We start from the raw sequence: 19889 nt of genomic DNA, 5'->3' as shown, positions 1-19889 counted from the left end.
TCTGGACATTACATCTGGTTCATGCTGGGCATGATACTGGACATTACATCTGGTTCATGCTAGGCATGACACTGAACATTACATCTGGTTCAGGCTGGGCATGACACTGAACATTACATCTGGTTCAGGCTGGGCATGATACTGAACATTACATCTGGTTCAGGCTGGGCATGATACTGGACATTACATCTGGTTCATGCTGGGCATGATACTGAACATTACATCTGGTTCGGGTTGGGCATGATACTGAACATTACATCTGGTTCAGGCTGGGCATGATACTGAATATTACATCTGGTTCAGGCTGGGCATGATACTGGACATTACATCTGGTTCAGGCTGGGCATGATACTGGACATTACATCTGGTTCAGGCTGGGCATAATACTGGACATTACATCTGGTTCAGGCTGGGCATGATACTGGACACTACATCTGCTTCAGGCTGGGCATGATACTGGACATTACATCTGATTCGGGCTGGGCATGATACTGGACATTACATCTGGTTCCTGCTGGGCATGATACTGAACATTACATCTGGTTCGGGCTGGGCATGATACTGAACATTACATCTGGTTCGGGCATGATACTGAACATTACATCTGGTTCAGGCTGGGCATGATACTGGACATTACATCTGGTTCGGGCTGGGCATGATACTGGACAATACATCTGGTTCGGGCTGAACATGATGCTGGACATTACATCTGGTTCGGGCTGGGCATGATACTGGACATTACATCTGGTTCAGGCTGGGCATGATACTGGACATTACATCTGATTCGGGCTGGGCATGATACTGGACATTACATCTGGTTCCTGCTGGGCATGATACTGAACATTACATCTGGTTCGGGCTGGGCATGATACTGAACATTACATCTGGTTCAGGCTGGGCATAATACTGGACATTACATCTGGTTCGGGCTGGGCATGAAACTGGACAATACATCTGGTTCGGGCTGAACATGATACTGGACATTACATCTGGTTCGGGCTGGACATGATACTGGACATTACATCTGGTTCGGGCATGATACTGGACATTACATCAGGTTCAGGCTGGGCATGATACTGGACATTACATCTGGTTCATGCTGGGCATGACACTAAACATTACATCTGGTTCAGGCTGGGCATGATACTGGACATTACATCTGGTTCATGCTGGGCATGACACTGAACATTACATCTGGTTCAGGCTGGGCGTGTTTCTGGACATTACATCTGGTTCATGCTGGGCATGATACTGGACATTACATCTGGTTCATGCTAGGCATGATACTGAACATTACATCTGGTTCAGGCTGGGCATGATACTGGACATTACATCTGGTTCAGGCTGGGCATGATACTGAACATTACATCTGGTTCATGCTAGGCATGATACTGAACATTACATCTGGTTCAGGCTGGGCATGATACTGAACATTACATCTGGTTCGGGCTGGGCATGATACTGGACATTACATCTGGTTCGGGCATGAAACTGGACATTACATCTGGTTCGGGCATGATACTGGACATTTCATCTGGTTCGGGCATGATACTGGACATTACATCTGGTTCGGGCTGGGCATGATACTGGACAGTACATCTGGTTCGAGCTGAACATGATACTGGACATTACATCTGGTTCATGCTAGGCATGATACTGAACATTACATCTGGTTCAGGCTGGGCATGATACTGGACATTACATCTGGTTCAGGCTGGGCATGATACTGGACATTACATCTGCTTCAGGCTGGGCATGATACTGGACATTACATCTGCTTCAGGCTGGGCATGATACTGGACATTACATCTGCTTCAGGCTGGGCATGATACTGGACATTACATCTGGTTCAGGCTGGGCATGATACTGGACATAACATCTGATTTGGGCTGGGCATGATACTGGACATTACATCTGGTTCCTGCTGGGCATGATACTGAGCATTACATCTGGTTCGGGCTGGGCATGATACTGAACATTACATCTGGTTCGGGCATGATACTGAACATTACATCTGGTTCAGGCTGGGCATGATACTGGACATTACATCTGGTTCGGGCTGGGCATGATACTGGACAATACATCTGGTTCGGGCTGAACATGATACTGGACATTACATCTGGTTCGGGCTGGGCATGATACTGGACATTACTTCTGGTTCGGGCATGATACTGGACATTACATCAGGTTCAGGCTGGGCATGATACTGGACATTAAATCTGGTTCATGCTGGGCATGACACTAAACATTACATCTGGTTCAGGCTGGGCATGATACTGGACATTACATCTGGTTCAGGCTGGGCGTGTTTCTGGACATTACATCTGGTTCATGCTGGGCATGATACTGGACATTACATCTGGTTCATGCTAGGCATGACACTGAACATTACATCTGGTTCAGGCTGGGCATGACACTGAACATTACATCTGGTTCAGGCTGGGCATGATACTGAACATTACATCTGGTTCAGGCTGGGCATGATACTGGACATTACATCTGGTTCATGCTGGGCATGATACTGAACATTACATCTGGTTCGGGTTGGGCATGATACTGAACATTACATCTGGTTCAGGCTGGGCATGATACTGAATATTACATCTGGTTCAGGCTGGGCATGATACTGGACATTACATCTGGTTCAGGCTGGGCATGATACTGGACATTACATCTGGTTCAGGCTGGGCATAATACTGGACATTACATCTGGTTCAGGCTGGGCATGATACTGGACACTACATCTGCTTCAGGCTGGGCATGATACTGGACATTACATCTGATTCGGGCTGGGCATGATACTGGACATTACATCTGGTTCCTGCTGGGCATGATACTGAACATTACATCTGGTTCGGGCTGGGCATGATACTGAACATTACATCTGGTTCGGGCATGATACTGAACATTACATCTGGTTCAGGCTGGGCATGATACTGGACATTACATCTGGTTCGGGCTGGGCATGATACTGGACAATACATCTGGTTCGGGCTGAACATGATGCTGGACATTACATCTGGTTCGGGCTGGGCATGATACTGGACATTACATCTGGTTCAGGCTGGGCATGATACTGGACATTACATCTGGTTCGGGCTGGGCATGATACTGGACATTACATCTGGTTCCTGCTGGGCATGATACTGAACATTACATCTGGTTCGGGCTGGGCATGATACTGAACATTACATCTGGTTCAGGCTGGGCATGATACTGGACATTACATCTGGTTCGGGCTGGGCATGAAACTGGACAATACATCTGGTTCGGGCTGAACATGATACTGGACATTACATCTGGTTCGGGCTGGACATGATACTGGACATTACATCTGGTTCGGGCATGATACTGGACATTACATCAGGTTCAGGCTGGGCATGATACTGGACATTACATCTGGTTCATGCTGGGCATGACACTAAACATTACATCTGGTTCAGGCTGGGCATGATACTGGACATTACATCTGGTTCATGCTGGGCATGACACTGAACATTACATCTGGTTCAGGCTGGGCGTGTTTCTGGACATTACATCTGGTTCATGCTGGGCATGATACTGGACATTACATCTGGTTCATGCTAGGCATGATACTGAACATTACATCTGGTTCAGGCTGGGCATGATACTGGACATTACATCTGGTTCAGGCTGGGCATGATACTGAACATTACATCTGGTTCATGCTAGGCATGATACTGAACATTACATCTGGTTCAGGCTGGGCATGATACTGAACATTACATCTGGTTCGGGCTGGGCATGATACTGGACATTACATCTGGTTCGGGCATGAAACTGGACATTACATCTGGTTCGGGCATGATACTGGACATTTCATCTGGTTCGGGCATGATACTGGACATTACATCTGGTTCGGGCTGGGCATGATACTGGACAGTACATCTGGTTCGAGCTGAACATGATACTGGACATTACATCTGGTTCATGCTAGGCATGATACTGAACATTACATCTGGTTCAGGCTGGGCATGATACTGGACATTACATCTGGTTCAGGCTGGGCATGATACTGGACATTACATCTGCTTCAGGCTGGGCATGATACTGGACATTACATCTGCTTCAGGCTGGGCATGATACTGGACATTACATCTGCTTCAGGCTGGGCATGATACTGGACATTACATCTGGTTCAGGCTGGGCATGATACTGGACATAACATCTGATTTGGGCTGGGCATGATACTGGACATTACATCTGGTTCCTGCTGGGCATGATACTGAGCATTACATCTGGTTCGGGCTGGGCATGATACTGAACATTACATCTGGTTCGGGCATGATACTGAACATTACATCTGGTTCAGGCTGGGCATGATACTGGACATTACATCTGGTTCGGGCTGGGCATGATACTGGACAATACATCTGGTTCGGGCTGAACATGATACTGGACATTACATCTGGTTCGGGCTGGGCATGATACTGGACATTACTTCTGGTTCGGGCATGATACTGGACATTACATCAGGTTCAGGCTGGGCATGATACTGGACATTAAATCTGGTTCATGCTGGGCATGACACTAAACATTACATCTGGTTCAGGCTGGGCATGATACTGGACATTACATCTGGTTCAGGCTGGGCGTGTTTCTGGACATTACATCTGGTTCATGCTGGGCATGATACTGGACATTACATCTGGTTCATGCTAGGCATGACACTGAACATTACATCTGGTTCAGGCTGGGCATGACACTGAACATTACATCTGGTTCAGGCTGGGCATGATACTGAACATTACATCTGGTTCAGGCTGGGCATGATACTGGACATTACATCTGGTTCATGCTGGGCATGATACTGAACATTACATCTGGTTCGGGTTGGGCATGATACTGAACATTACATCTGGTTCAGGCTGGGCATGATACTGAATATTACATCTGGTTCAGGCTGGGCATGATACTGGACATTACATCTGGTTCAGGCTGGGCATGATACTGGACATTACATCTGGTTCAGGCTGGGCATAATACTGGACATTACATCTGGTTCAGGCTGGGCATGATACTGGACACTACATCTGCTTCAGGCTGGGCATGATACTGGACATTACATCTGATTCGGGCTGGGCATGATACTGGACATTACATCTGGTTCCTGCTGGGCATGATACTGAACATTACATCTGGTTCGGGCTGGGCATGATACTGAACATTACATCTGGTTCGGGCATGATACTGAACATTACATCTGGTTCAGGCTGGGCATGATACTGGACATTACATCTGGTTCGGGCTGGGCATGATACTGGACAATACATCTGGTTCGGGCTGAACATGATGCTGGACATTACATCTGGTTCGGGCTGGGCATGATACTGGACATTACATCTGGTTCAGGCTGGGCATGATACTGGACATTACATCTGATTCGGGCTGGGCATGATACTGGACATTACATCTGGTTCCTGCTGGGCATGATACTGAACATTACATCTGGTTCGGGCTGGGCATGATACTGAACATTACATCTGGTTCAGGCTGGGCATAATACTGGACATTACATCTGGTTCGGGCTGGGCATGAAACTGGACAATACATCTGGTTCGGGCTGAACATGATACTGGACATTACATCTGGTTCGGGCTGGACATGATACTGGACATTACATCTGGTTCGGGCATGATACTGGACATTACATCAGGTTCAGGCTGGGCATGATACTGGACATTACATCTGGTTCATGCTGGGCATGACACTAAACATTACATCTGGTTCAGGCTGGGCATGATACTGGACATTACATCTGGTTCATGCTGGGCATGACACTGAACATTACATCTGGTTCAGGCTGGGCGTGTTTCTGGACATTACATCTGGTTCATGCTGGGCATGATACTGGACATTACATCTGGTTCATGCTAGGCATGATACTGAACATTACATCTGGTTCAGGCTGGGCATGATACTGGACATTACATCTGGTTCAGGCTGGGCATGATACTGAACATTACATCTGGTTCATGCTAGGCATGATACTGAACATTACATCTGGTTCAGGCTGGGCATGATACTGAACATTACATCTGGTTCGGGCTGGGCATGATACTGGACATTACATCTGGTTCGGGCATGAAACTGGACATTACATCTGGTTCGGGCATGATACTGGACATTTCATCTGGTTCGGGCATGATACTGGACATTACATCTGGTTCGGGCTGGGCATGATACTGGACAGTACATCTGGTTCGAGCTGAACATGATACTGGACATTACATCTGGTTCATGCTAGGCATGATACTGAACATTACATCTGGTTCAGGCTGGGCATGATACTGGACATTACATCTGGTTCAGGCTGGGCATGATACTGGACATTACATCTGCTTCAGGCTGGGCATGATACTGGACATTACATCTGCTTCAGGCTGGGCATGATACTGGACATTACATCTGCTTCAGGCTGGGCATGATACTGGACATTACATCTGGTTCAGGCTGGGCATGATACTGGACATAACATCTGATTTGGGCTGGGCATGATACTGGACATTACATCTGGTTCCTGCTGGGCATGATACTGAGCATTACATCTGGTTCGGGCTGGGCATGATACTGAACATTACATCTGGTTCGGGCATGATACTGAACATTACATCTGGTTCAGGCTGGGCATGATACTGGACATTACATCTGGTTCGGGCTGGGCATGATACTGGACAATACATCTGGTTCGGGCTGAACATGATACTGGACATTACATCTGGTTCGGGCTGGGCATGATACTGGACATTACTTCTGGTTCGGGCATGATACTGGACATTACATCAGGTTCAGGCTGGGCATGATACTGGACATTAAATCTGGTTCATGCTGGGCATGACACTAAACATTACATCTGGTTCAGGCTGGGCATGATACTGGACATTACATCTGGTTCAGGCTGGGCGTGTTTCTGGACATTACATCTGGTTCATGCTGGGCATGATACTGGACATTACATCTGGTTCATGCTAGGCATGACACTGAACATTACATCTGGTTCAGGCTGGGCATGACACTGAACATTACATCTGGTTCAGGCTGGGCATGATACTGAACATTACATCTGGTTCAGGCTGGGCATGATACTGGACATTACATCTGGTTCATGCTGGGCATGATACTGAACATTACATCTGGTTCGGGTTGGGCATGATACTGAACATTACATCTGGTTCAGGCTGGGCATGATACTGAATATTACATCTGGTTCAGGCTGGGCATGATACTGGACATTACATCTGGTTCAGGCTGGGCATGATACTGGACATTACATCTGGTTCAGGCTGGGCATAATACTGGACATTACATCTGGTTCAGGCTGGGCATGATACTGGACACTACATCTGCTTCAGGCTGGGCATGATACTGGACATTACATCTGATTCGGGCTGGGCATGATACTGGACATTACATCTGGTTCCTGCTGGGCATGATACTGAACATTACATCTGGTTCGGGCTGGGCATGATACTGAACATTACATCTGGTTCGGGCATGATACTGAACATTACATCTGGTTCAGGCTGGGCATGATACTGGACATTACATCTGGTTCGGGCTGGGCATGATACTGGACAATACATCTGGTTCGGGCTGAACATGATGCTGGACATTACATCTGGTTCGGGCTGGGCATGATACTGGACATTACATCTGGTTCAGGCTGGGCATGATACTGGACATTACATCTGATTCGGGCTGGGCATGATACTGGACATTACATCTGGTTCCTGCTGGGCATGATACTGAACATTACATCTGGTTCGGGCTGGGCATGATACTGAACATTACATCTGGTTCGGGCATGATACTGAACATTACATCTGGTTCAGGCTGGGCATAATACTGGACATTACATCTGGTTCGGGCTGGGCATGAAACTGGACAATACATCTGGTTCGGGCTGAACATGATACTGGACATTACATCTGGTTCGGGCTGGACATGATACTGGACATTACATCTGGTTCGGGCATGATACTGGACATTACATCAGGTTCAGGCTGGGCATGATACTGGACATTACATCTGGTTCATGCTGGGCATGACACTAAACATTACATCTGGTTCAGGCTGGGCATGATACTGGACATTACATCTGGTTCAGGCTGGGCATGATACTGGACATTACATCTGGTTCATGCTGGGCATGACACTGAACATTACATCTGGTTCAGGCTGGGCGTGTTTCTGGACATTACATCTGGTTCATGCTGGGCATGATACTGGACATTACATCTGGTTCATGCTAGGCATGATACTGAACATTACATCTGGTTCAGGCTGGGCATGATACTGGACATTACATCTGGTTCAGGCTGGGCATGATACTGAACATTACATCTGGTTCATGCTAGGCATGATACTGAACATTACATCTGGTTGAGGCTGGGCATGATACTGAACATTACATCTGGTTCGGGCTGGGCATGATACTGGACATTACATCTGGTTCGGGCATGAAACTGGACATTACATCTGGTTCGGGCATGATACTGGACATTTCATCTGGTTCGGGCATGATACTGGACATTACATCTGGTTCGGGCTGGGCATGATACTGGACAGTACATCTGGTTCGAGCTGAACATGATACTGGACATTACATCTGGTTCATGCTAGGCATGATACTGAACATTACATCTGGTTCAGGCTGGGCATGATACTGGACATTACATCTGGTTCAGGCTGGGCATGATACTGAACATTACATCTGGTTCATGCTAGGCATGATACTGAACATTACATCTGGTTCAGGCTGGGCATGATACTGAACATTACATCTGGTTCGGGCTGGGCATGATACTGGACATTACATCTGGTTCGGGCATGAAACTGGACATTACATCTGGTTCGGGCATGACACTGAACATTACATCTGGTTCAGGCTGGGCATGATACTGAACATTACATCTTGTTCAGGCTGGGCATCACACTGAACATTACATCTGGTTCAGGCTGGGCATGATACTGAACATTACATCTGGTTCAGGCTGGGCATGATAATGGACATTACATCTGGTTCATGCTGGGCATGATACTGAACATTACATCTGGTTCGGGCTGGGCATGATAATGAACATTACATCTGGTTCAGGCTGGGCAGGATACTGAACATTACATCTGGTTCAGGCTGGGCATGATACTGGACATTACATCTGGTTCAGGCTGGGCATGATACTGGACATTACATCTGGTTCAGGCTGGGCATGATACTGGACATTACATCTGCTTCAGGCTGGGCATGATACTGGACATTACATCTGCTTCAGGCTGGGCATGATACTGGACATTACATCTGCTTCAGGCTGGGCATGATACTGGACATTACATCTGGTTCAGGCTGGGCATGACACTGGACATAACATCTGATTTGGGCTGGGCATGATACTGGACATTACATCTGGTTCCTGCTGGGCATGATACTGAGCATTACATCTGGTTCGGGCTGGGCATGATACTGAAAATTACATCTGGTTCGGGCATGATACTGAACATTACATCTGGTTCAGGCTGGGCATGATACTGGACATTACATCTGGTTCGGGCTGGGCATGATACTGGACAATACATCTGGTTCGGGCTGAACATGATACTGGACATTACATCTGGTTCGGGCTGGGCATGATACTGGACATTACTTCTGGTTCGGGCATGATACTGGACATTACATCAGGTTCAGGCTGGGCATGATACTGGACATTAAATCTGGTTCATGCTGGGCATGACACTAAACATTACATCTGGTTCAGGCTGGGCATGATACTGGACATTACATCTGGTTCAGGCTGGGCGTGTTTCTGGACATTACATCTGGTTCATGCTGGGCATGATACTGGACATTACATCTGGTTCATGCTAGGCATGACACTGAACATTACATCTGGTTCAGGCTGGGCATGACACTGAACATTACATCTGGTTCAGGCTGGGCATGATACTGAACATTACATCTGGTTCAGGCTGGGCATGATACTGGACATTACATCTGGTTCATGCTGGGCATGATACTGAACATTACATCTGGTTCGGGTTGGGCATGATACTGAACATTACATCTGGTTCAGGCTGGGCATGATACTGAATATTACATCTGGTTCAGGCTGGGCATGATACTGGACATTACATCTGGTTCAGGCTGGGCATGATACTGGACATTACATCTGGTTCAGGCTGGGCATAATACTGGACATTACATCTGGTTCAGGCTGGGCATGATACTGGACACTACATCTGCTTCAGGCTGGGCATGATACTGGACATTACATCTGATTCGGGCTGGGCATGATACTGGACATTACATCTGGTTCCTGCTGGGCATGATACTGAACATTACATCTGGTTCGGGCTGGGCATGATACTGAACATTACATCTGGTTCGGGCATGATACTGAACATTACATCTGGTTCAGGCTGGGCATGATACTGGACATTACATCTGGTTCGGGCTGGGCATGATACTGGACAATACATCTGGTTCGGGCTGAACATGATGCTGGACATTACATCTGGTTCGGGCTGGGCATGATACTGGACATTACATCTGGTTCAGGCTGGGCATGATACTGGACATTACATCTGATTCGGGCTGGGCATGATACTGGACATTACATCTGGTTCCTGCTGGGCATGATACTGAACATTACATCTGGTTCGGGCTGGGCATGATACTGAACATTACATCTGGTTCGGGCATGATACTGAACATTACATCTGGTTCAGGCTGGGCATAATACTGGACATTACATCTGGTTCGGGCTGGGCATGAAACTGGACAATACATCTGGTTCGGGCTGAACATGATACTGGACATTACATCTGGTTCGGGCTGGACATGATACTGGACATTACATCTGGTTCGGGCATGATACTGGACATTACATCAGGTTCAGGCTGGGCATGATACTGGACATTACATCTGGTTCATGCTGGGCATGACACTAAACATTACATCTGGTTCAGGCTGGGCATGATACTGGACATTACATCTGGTTCATGCTGGGCATGACACTGAACATTACATCTGGTTCAGGCTGGGCGTGTTTCTGGACATTACATCTGGTTCATGCTGGGCATGATACTGGACATTACATCTGGTTCATGCTAGGCATGATACTGAACATTACATCTGGTTCAGGCTGGGCATGATACTGGACATTACATCTGGTTCAGGCTGGGCATGATACTGAACATTACATCTGGTTCATGCTAGGCATGATACTGAACATTACATCTGGTTCAGGCTGGGCATGATACTGAACATTACATCTGGTTCGGGCTGGGCATGATACTGGACATTACATCTGGTTCGGGCATGAAACTGGACATTACATCTGGTTCGGGCATGATACTGGACATTTCATCTGGTTCGGGCATGATACTGGACATTACATCTGGTTCGGGCTGGGCATGATACTGGACAGTACATCTGGTTCGAGCTGAACATGATACTGGACATTACATCTGGTTCGGACATGATACTGGACATTACATCTGGTTCATGCTGGGTATGATACTGGACATTACATCTGGTTCGGGCTGGGCATGATACTGGACATTACATCTGGTTCGGGCATGATACTGGACAATACATCTGGTTCGGGCTGGGCATGATACTGGACATTATATCTGGTTCAGGCTGGGCATGGTACTGGACAATACATCTGGTTCGGGCTGGGCATGATACTGGACATTACATCTGGTTCGGGCTGGGCATGATACTGGACATTACACCTGGTTCATGCTGGGCATGACACTAAACATTACATCTGGTTCAGGCTGGGCATGATACTGGATATTACATCTGGTTCATGCTGGGCATGATACTGAACATTACATCTGGTTCGGGCTGGGCATGATACTGGACATTACATCTGGTTCAGTCTGGGCATGATACTGGACATTACATCTGGTTAAGGCTGGGCGTTATACTGGACGTTACATCTGGTTCGGGCATGATACTGGACATTACATCTGGTTCAGGCTGGGCATGATACTGGACATTACATCTGGTTCAGGCTGGGCATGATACTGGACAGTACATCTGGTTCAGGCTGGGCATGATACTGAACATTACATCTGGTTCGGGCTGGGCATGATACTGAACATTACATCTGGTTCGGGCTGGGCATGATACTGAACATTACATCTGGTTCAGGCTGGGCATGATACTGAACATTACATCTGGTTCAGGCTGGGCATGATACTGGACATTACATCTGGTTCAGGCTGGGCATGATACTGGACATTACATCTGGTTCATGCTGGGCATGATACTGGACATTACATCTGGTTAAGGCTGGGCGTGATACTGGACGTTACATCTGGTTCTGGCATGATACTGGACGTTACATCTGGTTCGGGCATGATACTGGACATTACATCTGGTTCAGTCTGGGCATGATACTGGACATTACATCTGGTTCATTCTGGGCGTGATACTGGACGTTACATCTGGTTCGGGCATGATACTGGACATTACATCTGGCTCAGGCAGGGCATGATACTGGACATTACATCTGGTTCAGGCTGGGCATGATACTGAACATTACATCTGGTTCGGGCTGGGCATGATACTGAACATTACATCTGGTTCAGGCTGGGCATGATACTGAACATTACATCTGGTTCAGGCTGGGCATGATACTGGACATTACATCTGGTTCAGGCTGGGCATGATACTGGACATTACATCTGGTTCATGCTGGGCATGATACTGGACATTACATCTGGTTCAGGCTGGGCGTGATACTGGACGTTACATCTGGTTCTGGCATGATACTGGACGTTACATCTGGTTCGGGCATGATACTGGACATTACATCTGGTTCAGGCTGGGCATGATACTGGACATTACATCTGGTTCAGGCTGGACATGATACTGAACATTACATCTTGTTCAGGCATGATACTGAACATTACATCTGGTTCAGGCTGGGCATGATACTGGACATTACATCTGGTTCAGGCTGGGCATGATACTGGACATTACATCTGCTTCAGGCTGGGCATGATACTGGACATTACATCTGCTTCAGGCTGGGCATGATACTGGACATTACATCTGGTTCAGGTTGGGCATGATACTGGACATTACATCTGATTCGGGCTGGGCATGATACTGGACATTACATCTGGTTCCTGCTGGGCATGATACTGAACATTACATCTGGTTCGGTCTGGGCATGATACTGAACATTACATCTGGTTCGGGCATGATACTGAACATTACATCTGGTTCAGGCTGGGCATGATACTGAATATTACATCTGGTTCAGGCTGGGCATGATACTGAACATTACATCTGGTTCGGGCATGATACTGAACATTACATCTGGTTCAGGCTGGGCATGATACTGGACATTACATCTGGTTCGGGCTGGGCATGATACTGGACAATACATCTGGTTCGGGCTGAACATGATACTGGACATTACATCTGGTTCGGGCTGGGCATGATACTGGACATTACTTCTGGTTCGGGCATGATACTGGACATTACATCAGGTTCAGGCTGGGCATGATACTGGACATTAAATCGGGTTCATGCTGGGCATGACACTAAACATTACATCTGGTTCAGGCTGGGCATGATACTGGACATTACATCTGGTTCAGGCTGGGCGTGTTTCTGGACATTACATCTGGTTCATGCTGGGCATGATACTGGACATTACATCTGGTTCATGCTAGGCATGACACTGAACATTACATCTGGTTCAGGCTGGGCATGACACTGAACATTACATCTGGTTCAGGCTGGGCATGATACTGAACATTACATCTGGTTCAGGCTGGGCATGATACTGGACATTACATCTGGTTCATGCTGGGCATGATACTGAACATTACATCTGGTTCGGGTTGGGCATGATACTGAACATTACATCTGGTTCAGGCTGGGCATGATACTGAATATTACATCTGGTTCAGGCTGGGCATGATACTGGACATTACATCTGGTTCAGGCTGGGCATGATACTGGACATTACATCTGGTTCAGGCTGGGCATAATACTGGACATTACATCTGGTTCAGGCTGGGCATGATACTGGACACTACATCTGCTTCAGGCTGGGCATGATACTGGACATTACATCTGATTCGGGCTGGGCATGATACTGGACATTACATCTGGTTCCTGCTGGGCATGATACTGAACATTACATCTGGTTCGGGCTGGGCATGATACTGAACATTACATCTGGTTCGGGCATGATACTGAACATTACATCTGGTTCAGGCTGGGCATGATACTGGACATTACATCTGGTTCGGGCTGGGCATGATACTGGACAATACATCTGGTTCGGGCTGAACATGATGCTGGACATTACATCTGGTTCGGGCTGGGCATGATACTGGACATTACATCTGGTTCAGGCTGGGCATGATACTGGACATTACATCTGATTCGGGCTGGGCATGATACTGGACATTACATCTGGTTCCTGCTGGGCATGATACTGAACATTACATCTGGTTCGGGCTGGGCATGATACTGAACATTACATCTGGTTCGGGCATGATACTGAACATTACATCTGGTTCAGGCTGGGCATAATACTGGACATTACATCTGGTTCGGGCTGGGCATGAAACTGGACAATACATCTGGTTCGGGCTGAACATGATACTGGACATTACATCTGGTTCGGGCTGGACATGATACTGGACATTACATCTGGTTCGGGCATGATACTGGACATTACATCAGGTTCAGGCTGGGCATGATACTGGACATTACATCTGGTTCATGCTGGGCATGACACTAAACATTACATCTGGTTCAGGCTGGGCATGATACTGGACATTACATCTGGTTCATGCTGGGCATGACACTGAACATTACATCTGGTTCAGGCTGGGCGTGTTTCTGGACATTACATCTGGTTCATGCTGGGCATGATACTGGACATTACATCTGGTTCATGCTAGGCATGATACTGAACATTACATCTGGTTCAGGCTGGGCATGATACTGGACATTACATCTGGTTCAGGCTGGGCATGATACTGAACATTACATCTGGTTCATGCTAGGCATGATACTGAACATTACATCTGGTTCAGGCTGGGCATGATACTGAACATTACATCTGGTTCGGGCTGGGCATGATACTGGACATTACATCTGGTTCGGGCATGAAACTGGACATTACATCTGGTTCGGGCATGATACTGGACATTTCATCTGGTTCGGGCATGATACTGGACATTACATCTGGTTCGGGCTGGGCATGATACTGGACAGTACATCTGGTTCGAGCTGAACATGATACTGGACATTACATCTGGTTCGGACATGATACTGGACATTACATCTGGTTCATGCTGGGTATGATACTGGACATTACATCTGGTTCGGGCTGGGCATGATACTGGACATTACATCTGGTTCGGGCATGATACTGGACAATACATCTGGTTCGGGCTGGGCATGATACTGGACATTATATCTGGTTCAGGCTGGGCATGGTACTGGACAATACATCTGGTTCGGGCTGGGCATGATACTGGACATTACATCTGGTTCGGGCTGGGCATGATACTGGACATTACACCTGGTTCATGCTGGGCATGACACTAAACATTACATCTGGTTCAGGCTGGGCATGATACTGGATATTACATCTGGTTCATGCTGGGCATGATACTGAACATTACATCTGGTTCGGGCTGGGCATGATACTGGACATTACATCTGGTTCAGTCTGGGCATGATACTGGACATTACATCTGGTTAAGGCTGGGCGTTATACTGGACGTTACATCTGGTTCGGGCATGATACTGGACATTACATCTGGTTCAGGCTGGGCATGATACTGGACATTACATCTGGTTCAGGCTGGGCATGATACTGGACAGTACATCTGGTTCAGGCTGGGCATGATACTGAACATTACATCTGGTTCGGGCTGGGCATGATACTGAACATTACATCTGGTTCGGGCTGGGCATGATACTGAACATTACATCTGGTTCAGGCTGGGCATGATACTGAACATTACATCTGGTTCAGGCTGGGCATGATACTGGACATTACATCTGGTTCAGGCTGGGCATGATACTGGACATTACATCTGGTTCATGCTGGGCATGATACTGGACATTACATCTGGTTAAGGCTGGGCGTGATACTGGACGTTACATCTGGTTCTGGCATGATACTGGACGTTACATCTGGTTCGGGCATGATACTGGACATTACATCTGGTTCAGTCTGGGCATGATACTGGACATTACATCTGGTTCATTCTGGGCGTGATACTGGACGTTACATCTGGTTCGGGCATGATACTGGACATTACATCTGGCTCAGGCAGGGCATGATACTGGACATTACATCTGGTTCAGGCTGGGCATGATACTGAACATTACATCTGGTTCGGGCTGGGCATGATACTGAACATTACATCTGGTTCAAGCTGGGCATGATACTGAACATTACATCTGGTTCAGGCTGGGCATGATACTGGACATTACATCTGGTTCAGGCTGGGCATGATACTGGACATTACATCTGGTTCATGCTGGGCATGATACTGGACATTACATCTGGTTCAGGCTGGGCGTGATACTGGACGTTACATCTGGTTCTGGCATGATACTGGACGTTACATCTGGTTCGGGCATGATACTGGACATTACATCTGGTTCAGGCTGGGCATGATACTGGACATTACATCTGGTTCAGGCTGGACATGATACTGAACATTACATCTTGTTCAGGCATGATACTGAACATTACATCTGGTTCAGGCTGGGCATGATACTGGACATTACATCTGGTTCAGGCTGGGCATGATACTGGACATTACATCTGCTTCAGGCTGGGCATGATACTGGACATTACATCTGCTTCAGGCTGGGCATGATACTGGACATTACATCTGGTTCAGGTTGGGCATGATACTGGACATTACATCTGATTCGGGCTGGGCATGATACTGGACATTACATCTGGTTCCTGCTGGGCATGATACTGAACATTACATCTGGTTCGGTCTGGGCATGATACTGAACATTACATCTGGTTCGGGCATGATACTGAACATTACATCTGGTTCAGGCTGGGCATGATACTGAATATTACATCTGGTTCAGGCTGGGCATGATACTGGACATTACATCTGGTTCAGGCTGGGCATGATACTGGACATTACATCTGGTTCAGGCTGGGCATAATACTGGACATTACATCTGGTTCAGGCTGGGCATGATACTGGACACTACATCTGCTTCAGGCTGGGCATGATACTGGACATTACATCTGATTCGGGCTGGGCATGATACTGGACATTACATCTGGTTCCTGCTGGGCATGATACTGAACATTACATCTGGTTCGGGCTGGGCATGATACTGAACATTACATCTGGTTCGGGCATGATACTGAACATTACATCTGGTTCAGGCTGGGCATGATACTGGACATTACATCTGGTTCGGGCTGGGCATGATACTGGACAATACATCTGGTTCGGGCTGAACATGATGCTGGACATTACATCTGGTTCGGGCTGGGCATGATACTGGACATTACATCTGGTTCAGGCTGGGCATGATACTGGACATTACATCTGATTCGGGCTGGGCATGATACTGGACATTACATCTGGTTCCTGCTGGGCATGATACTGAACATTACATCTGGTTCGGGCTGGGCATGATACTGAACATTACATCTGGTTCGGGCATGATACTGAACATTACATCTGGTTCAGGCTGGGCATAATACTGGACATTACATCTGGTTCGGGCTGGGCATGAAACTGGACAATACATCTGGTTCGGGCTGAACATGATACTGGACATTACATCTGGTTCGGGCTGGACATGATACTGGACATTACATCTGGTTCGGGCATGATACTGGACATTACATCAGGTTCAGGCTGGGCATGATACTGGACATTACATCTGGTTCATGCTGGGCATGACACTAAACATTACATCTGGTTCAGGCTGGGCATGATACTGGACATTACATCTGGTTCATGCTGGGCATGACACTGAACATTACATCTGGTTCAGGCTGGGCGTGTTTCTGGACATTACATCTGGTTCATGCTGGGCATGATACTGGACATTACATCTGGTTCATGCTAGGCATGATACTGAACATTACATCTGGTTCAGGCTGGGCATGATACTGGACATTACATCTGGTTCAGGCTGGGCATGATACTGGACATTACATCTGGTTCATGCTAGGCATGATACTGAACATTACATCTGGTTCAGGCTGGGCATGATACTGAACATTACATCTGGTTCGGGCTGGGCATGATACTGGACATTACATCTGGTTCGGGCATGAAACTGGACATTACATCTGGTTCGGGCATGATACTGGACATTTCATCTGGTTCGGGCATGATACTGGACATTACATCTGGTTCGGGCTGGGCATGATACTGGACAGTACATCTGGTTCGAGCTGAACATGATACTGGACATTACATCTGGTTCGGACATGATACTGGACATTACATCTGGTTCATGCTGGGTATGATACTGGACATTACATCTGGTTCGGGCTGGGCATGATACTGGACATTACATCTGGTTCGGGCATGATACTGGACAATACATCTGGTTCGGGCTGGGCATGATACTGGACATTATATCTGGTTCAGGCTGGGCATGGTACTGGACAATACATCTGGTTCGGGCTGGGCATGATACTGGACATTACATCTGGTTCGGGCTGGGCATGATACTGGACATTACACCTGGTTCATGCTGGGCATGACACTAAACATTACATCTGGTTCAGGCTGGGCATGATACTGGATATTACATCTGGTTCATGCTGGGCATGATACTGAACATTACATCTGGTTCGGGCTGGGCATGATACTGGACATTACATCTGGTTCAGTCTGGGCATGATACTGGACATTACATCTGGTTAAGGCTGGGCGTTATACTGGACGTTACATCTGGTTCGGGCATGATACTGGACATTACATCTGGTTCAGGCTGGGCATGATACTGGACATTACATCTGGTTCAGGCTGGGCATGATACTGGACAGTACATCTGGTTCAGGCTGGGCATGATACTGAACATTACATCTGGTTCGGGCTGGGCATGATACTGAACATTACATCTGGTTCGGGCTGGGCATGATACTGAACATTACATCTGGTTCAGGCTGGGCATGATACTGAACATTACATCTGGTTCAGGCTGGGCATGATACTGGACATTACATCTGGTTCAGGCTGGGCATGATACTGGACATTACATCTGGTTCATGCTGGGCATGATACTGGACATTACATCTGGTTAAGGCTGGGCGTGATACTGGACGTTACATCTGGTTCTGGCATGATACTGGACGTTACATCTGGTTCGGGCATGATACTGGACATTACATCTGGTTCAGTCTGGGCATGATACTGGACATTACATCTGGTTCATTCTGGGCGTGATACTGGACGTTACATCTGGTTCGGGCATGATACTGGACATTACATCTGGCTCAGGCAGGGCATGATACTGGACATTACATCTGGTTCAGGCTGGGCATGATACTGAACATTACATCTGGTTCGGGCTGGGCATGATACTGAACATTACATCTGGTTCAGGCTGGGCATGATACTGAACATTACATCTGGTTCAGGCTGGGCATGATACTGGACATTACATCTGGTTCAGGCTGGGCATGATACTGGACATTACATCTGGTTCATGCTGGGCATGATACTGGACATTACATCTGGTTCAGGCTGGGCGTGATACTGGACGTTACATCTGGTTCTGGCATGATACTGGACGTTACATCTGGTTCGGGCATGATACTGGACATTACATCTGGTTCAGGCTGGGCATGATACTGGACATTACATCTGGT

Source organism: Salmo salar, chromosome 17, assembly GCF_965601325.2.
Source record: "Salmo salar chromosome 17, fSalSal1, whole genome shotgun sequence".
In the NCBI taxonomy this organism is placed as follows: domain Eukaryota; kingdom Metazoa; phylum Chordata; class Actinopteri; order Salmoniformes; family Salmonidae; genus Salmo; species Salmo salar.
The sequence above is the reverse complement of the archived record's forward strand: the minus strand, read 5'-3'. Positions refer to the sequence as shown.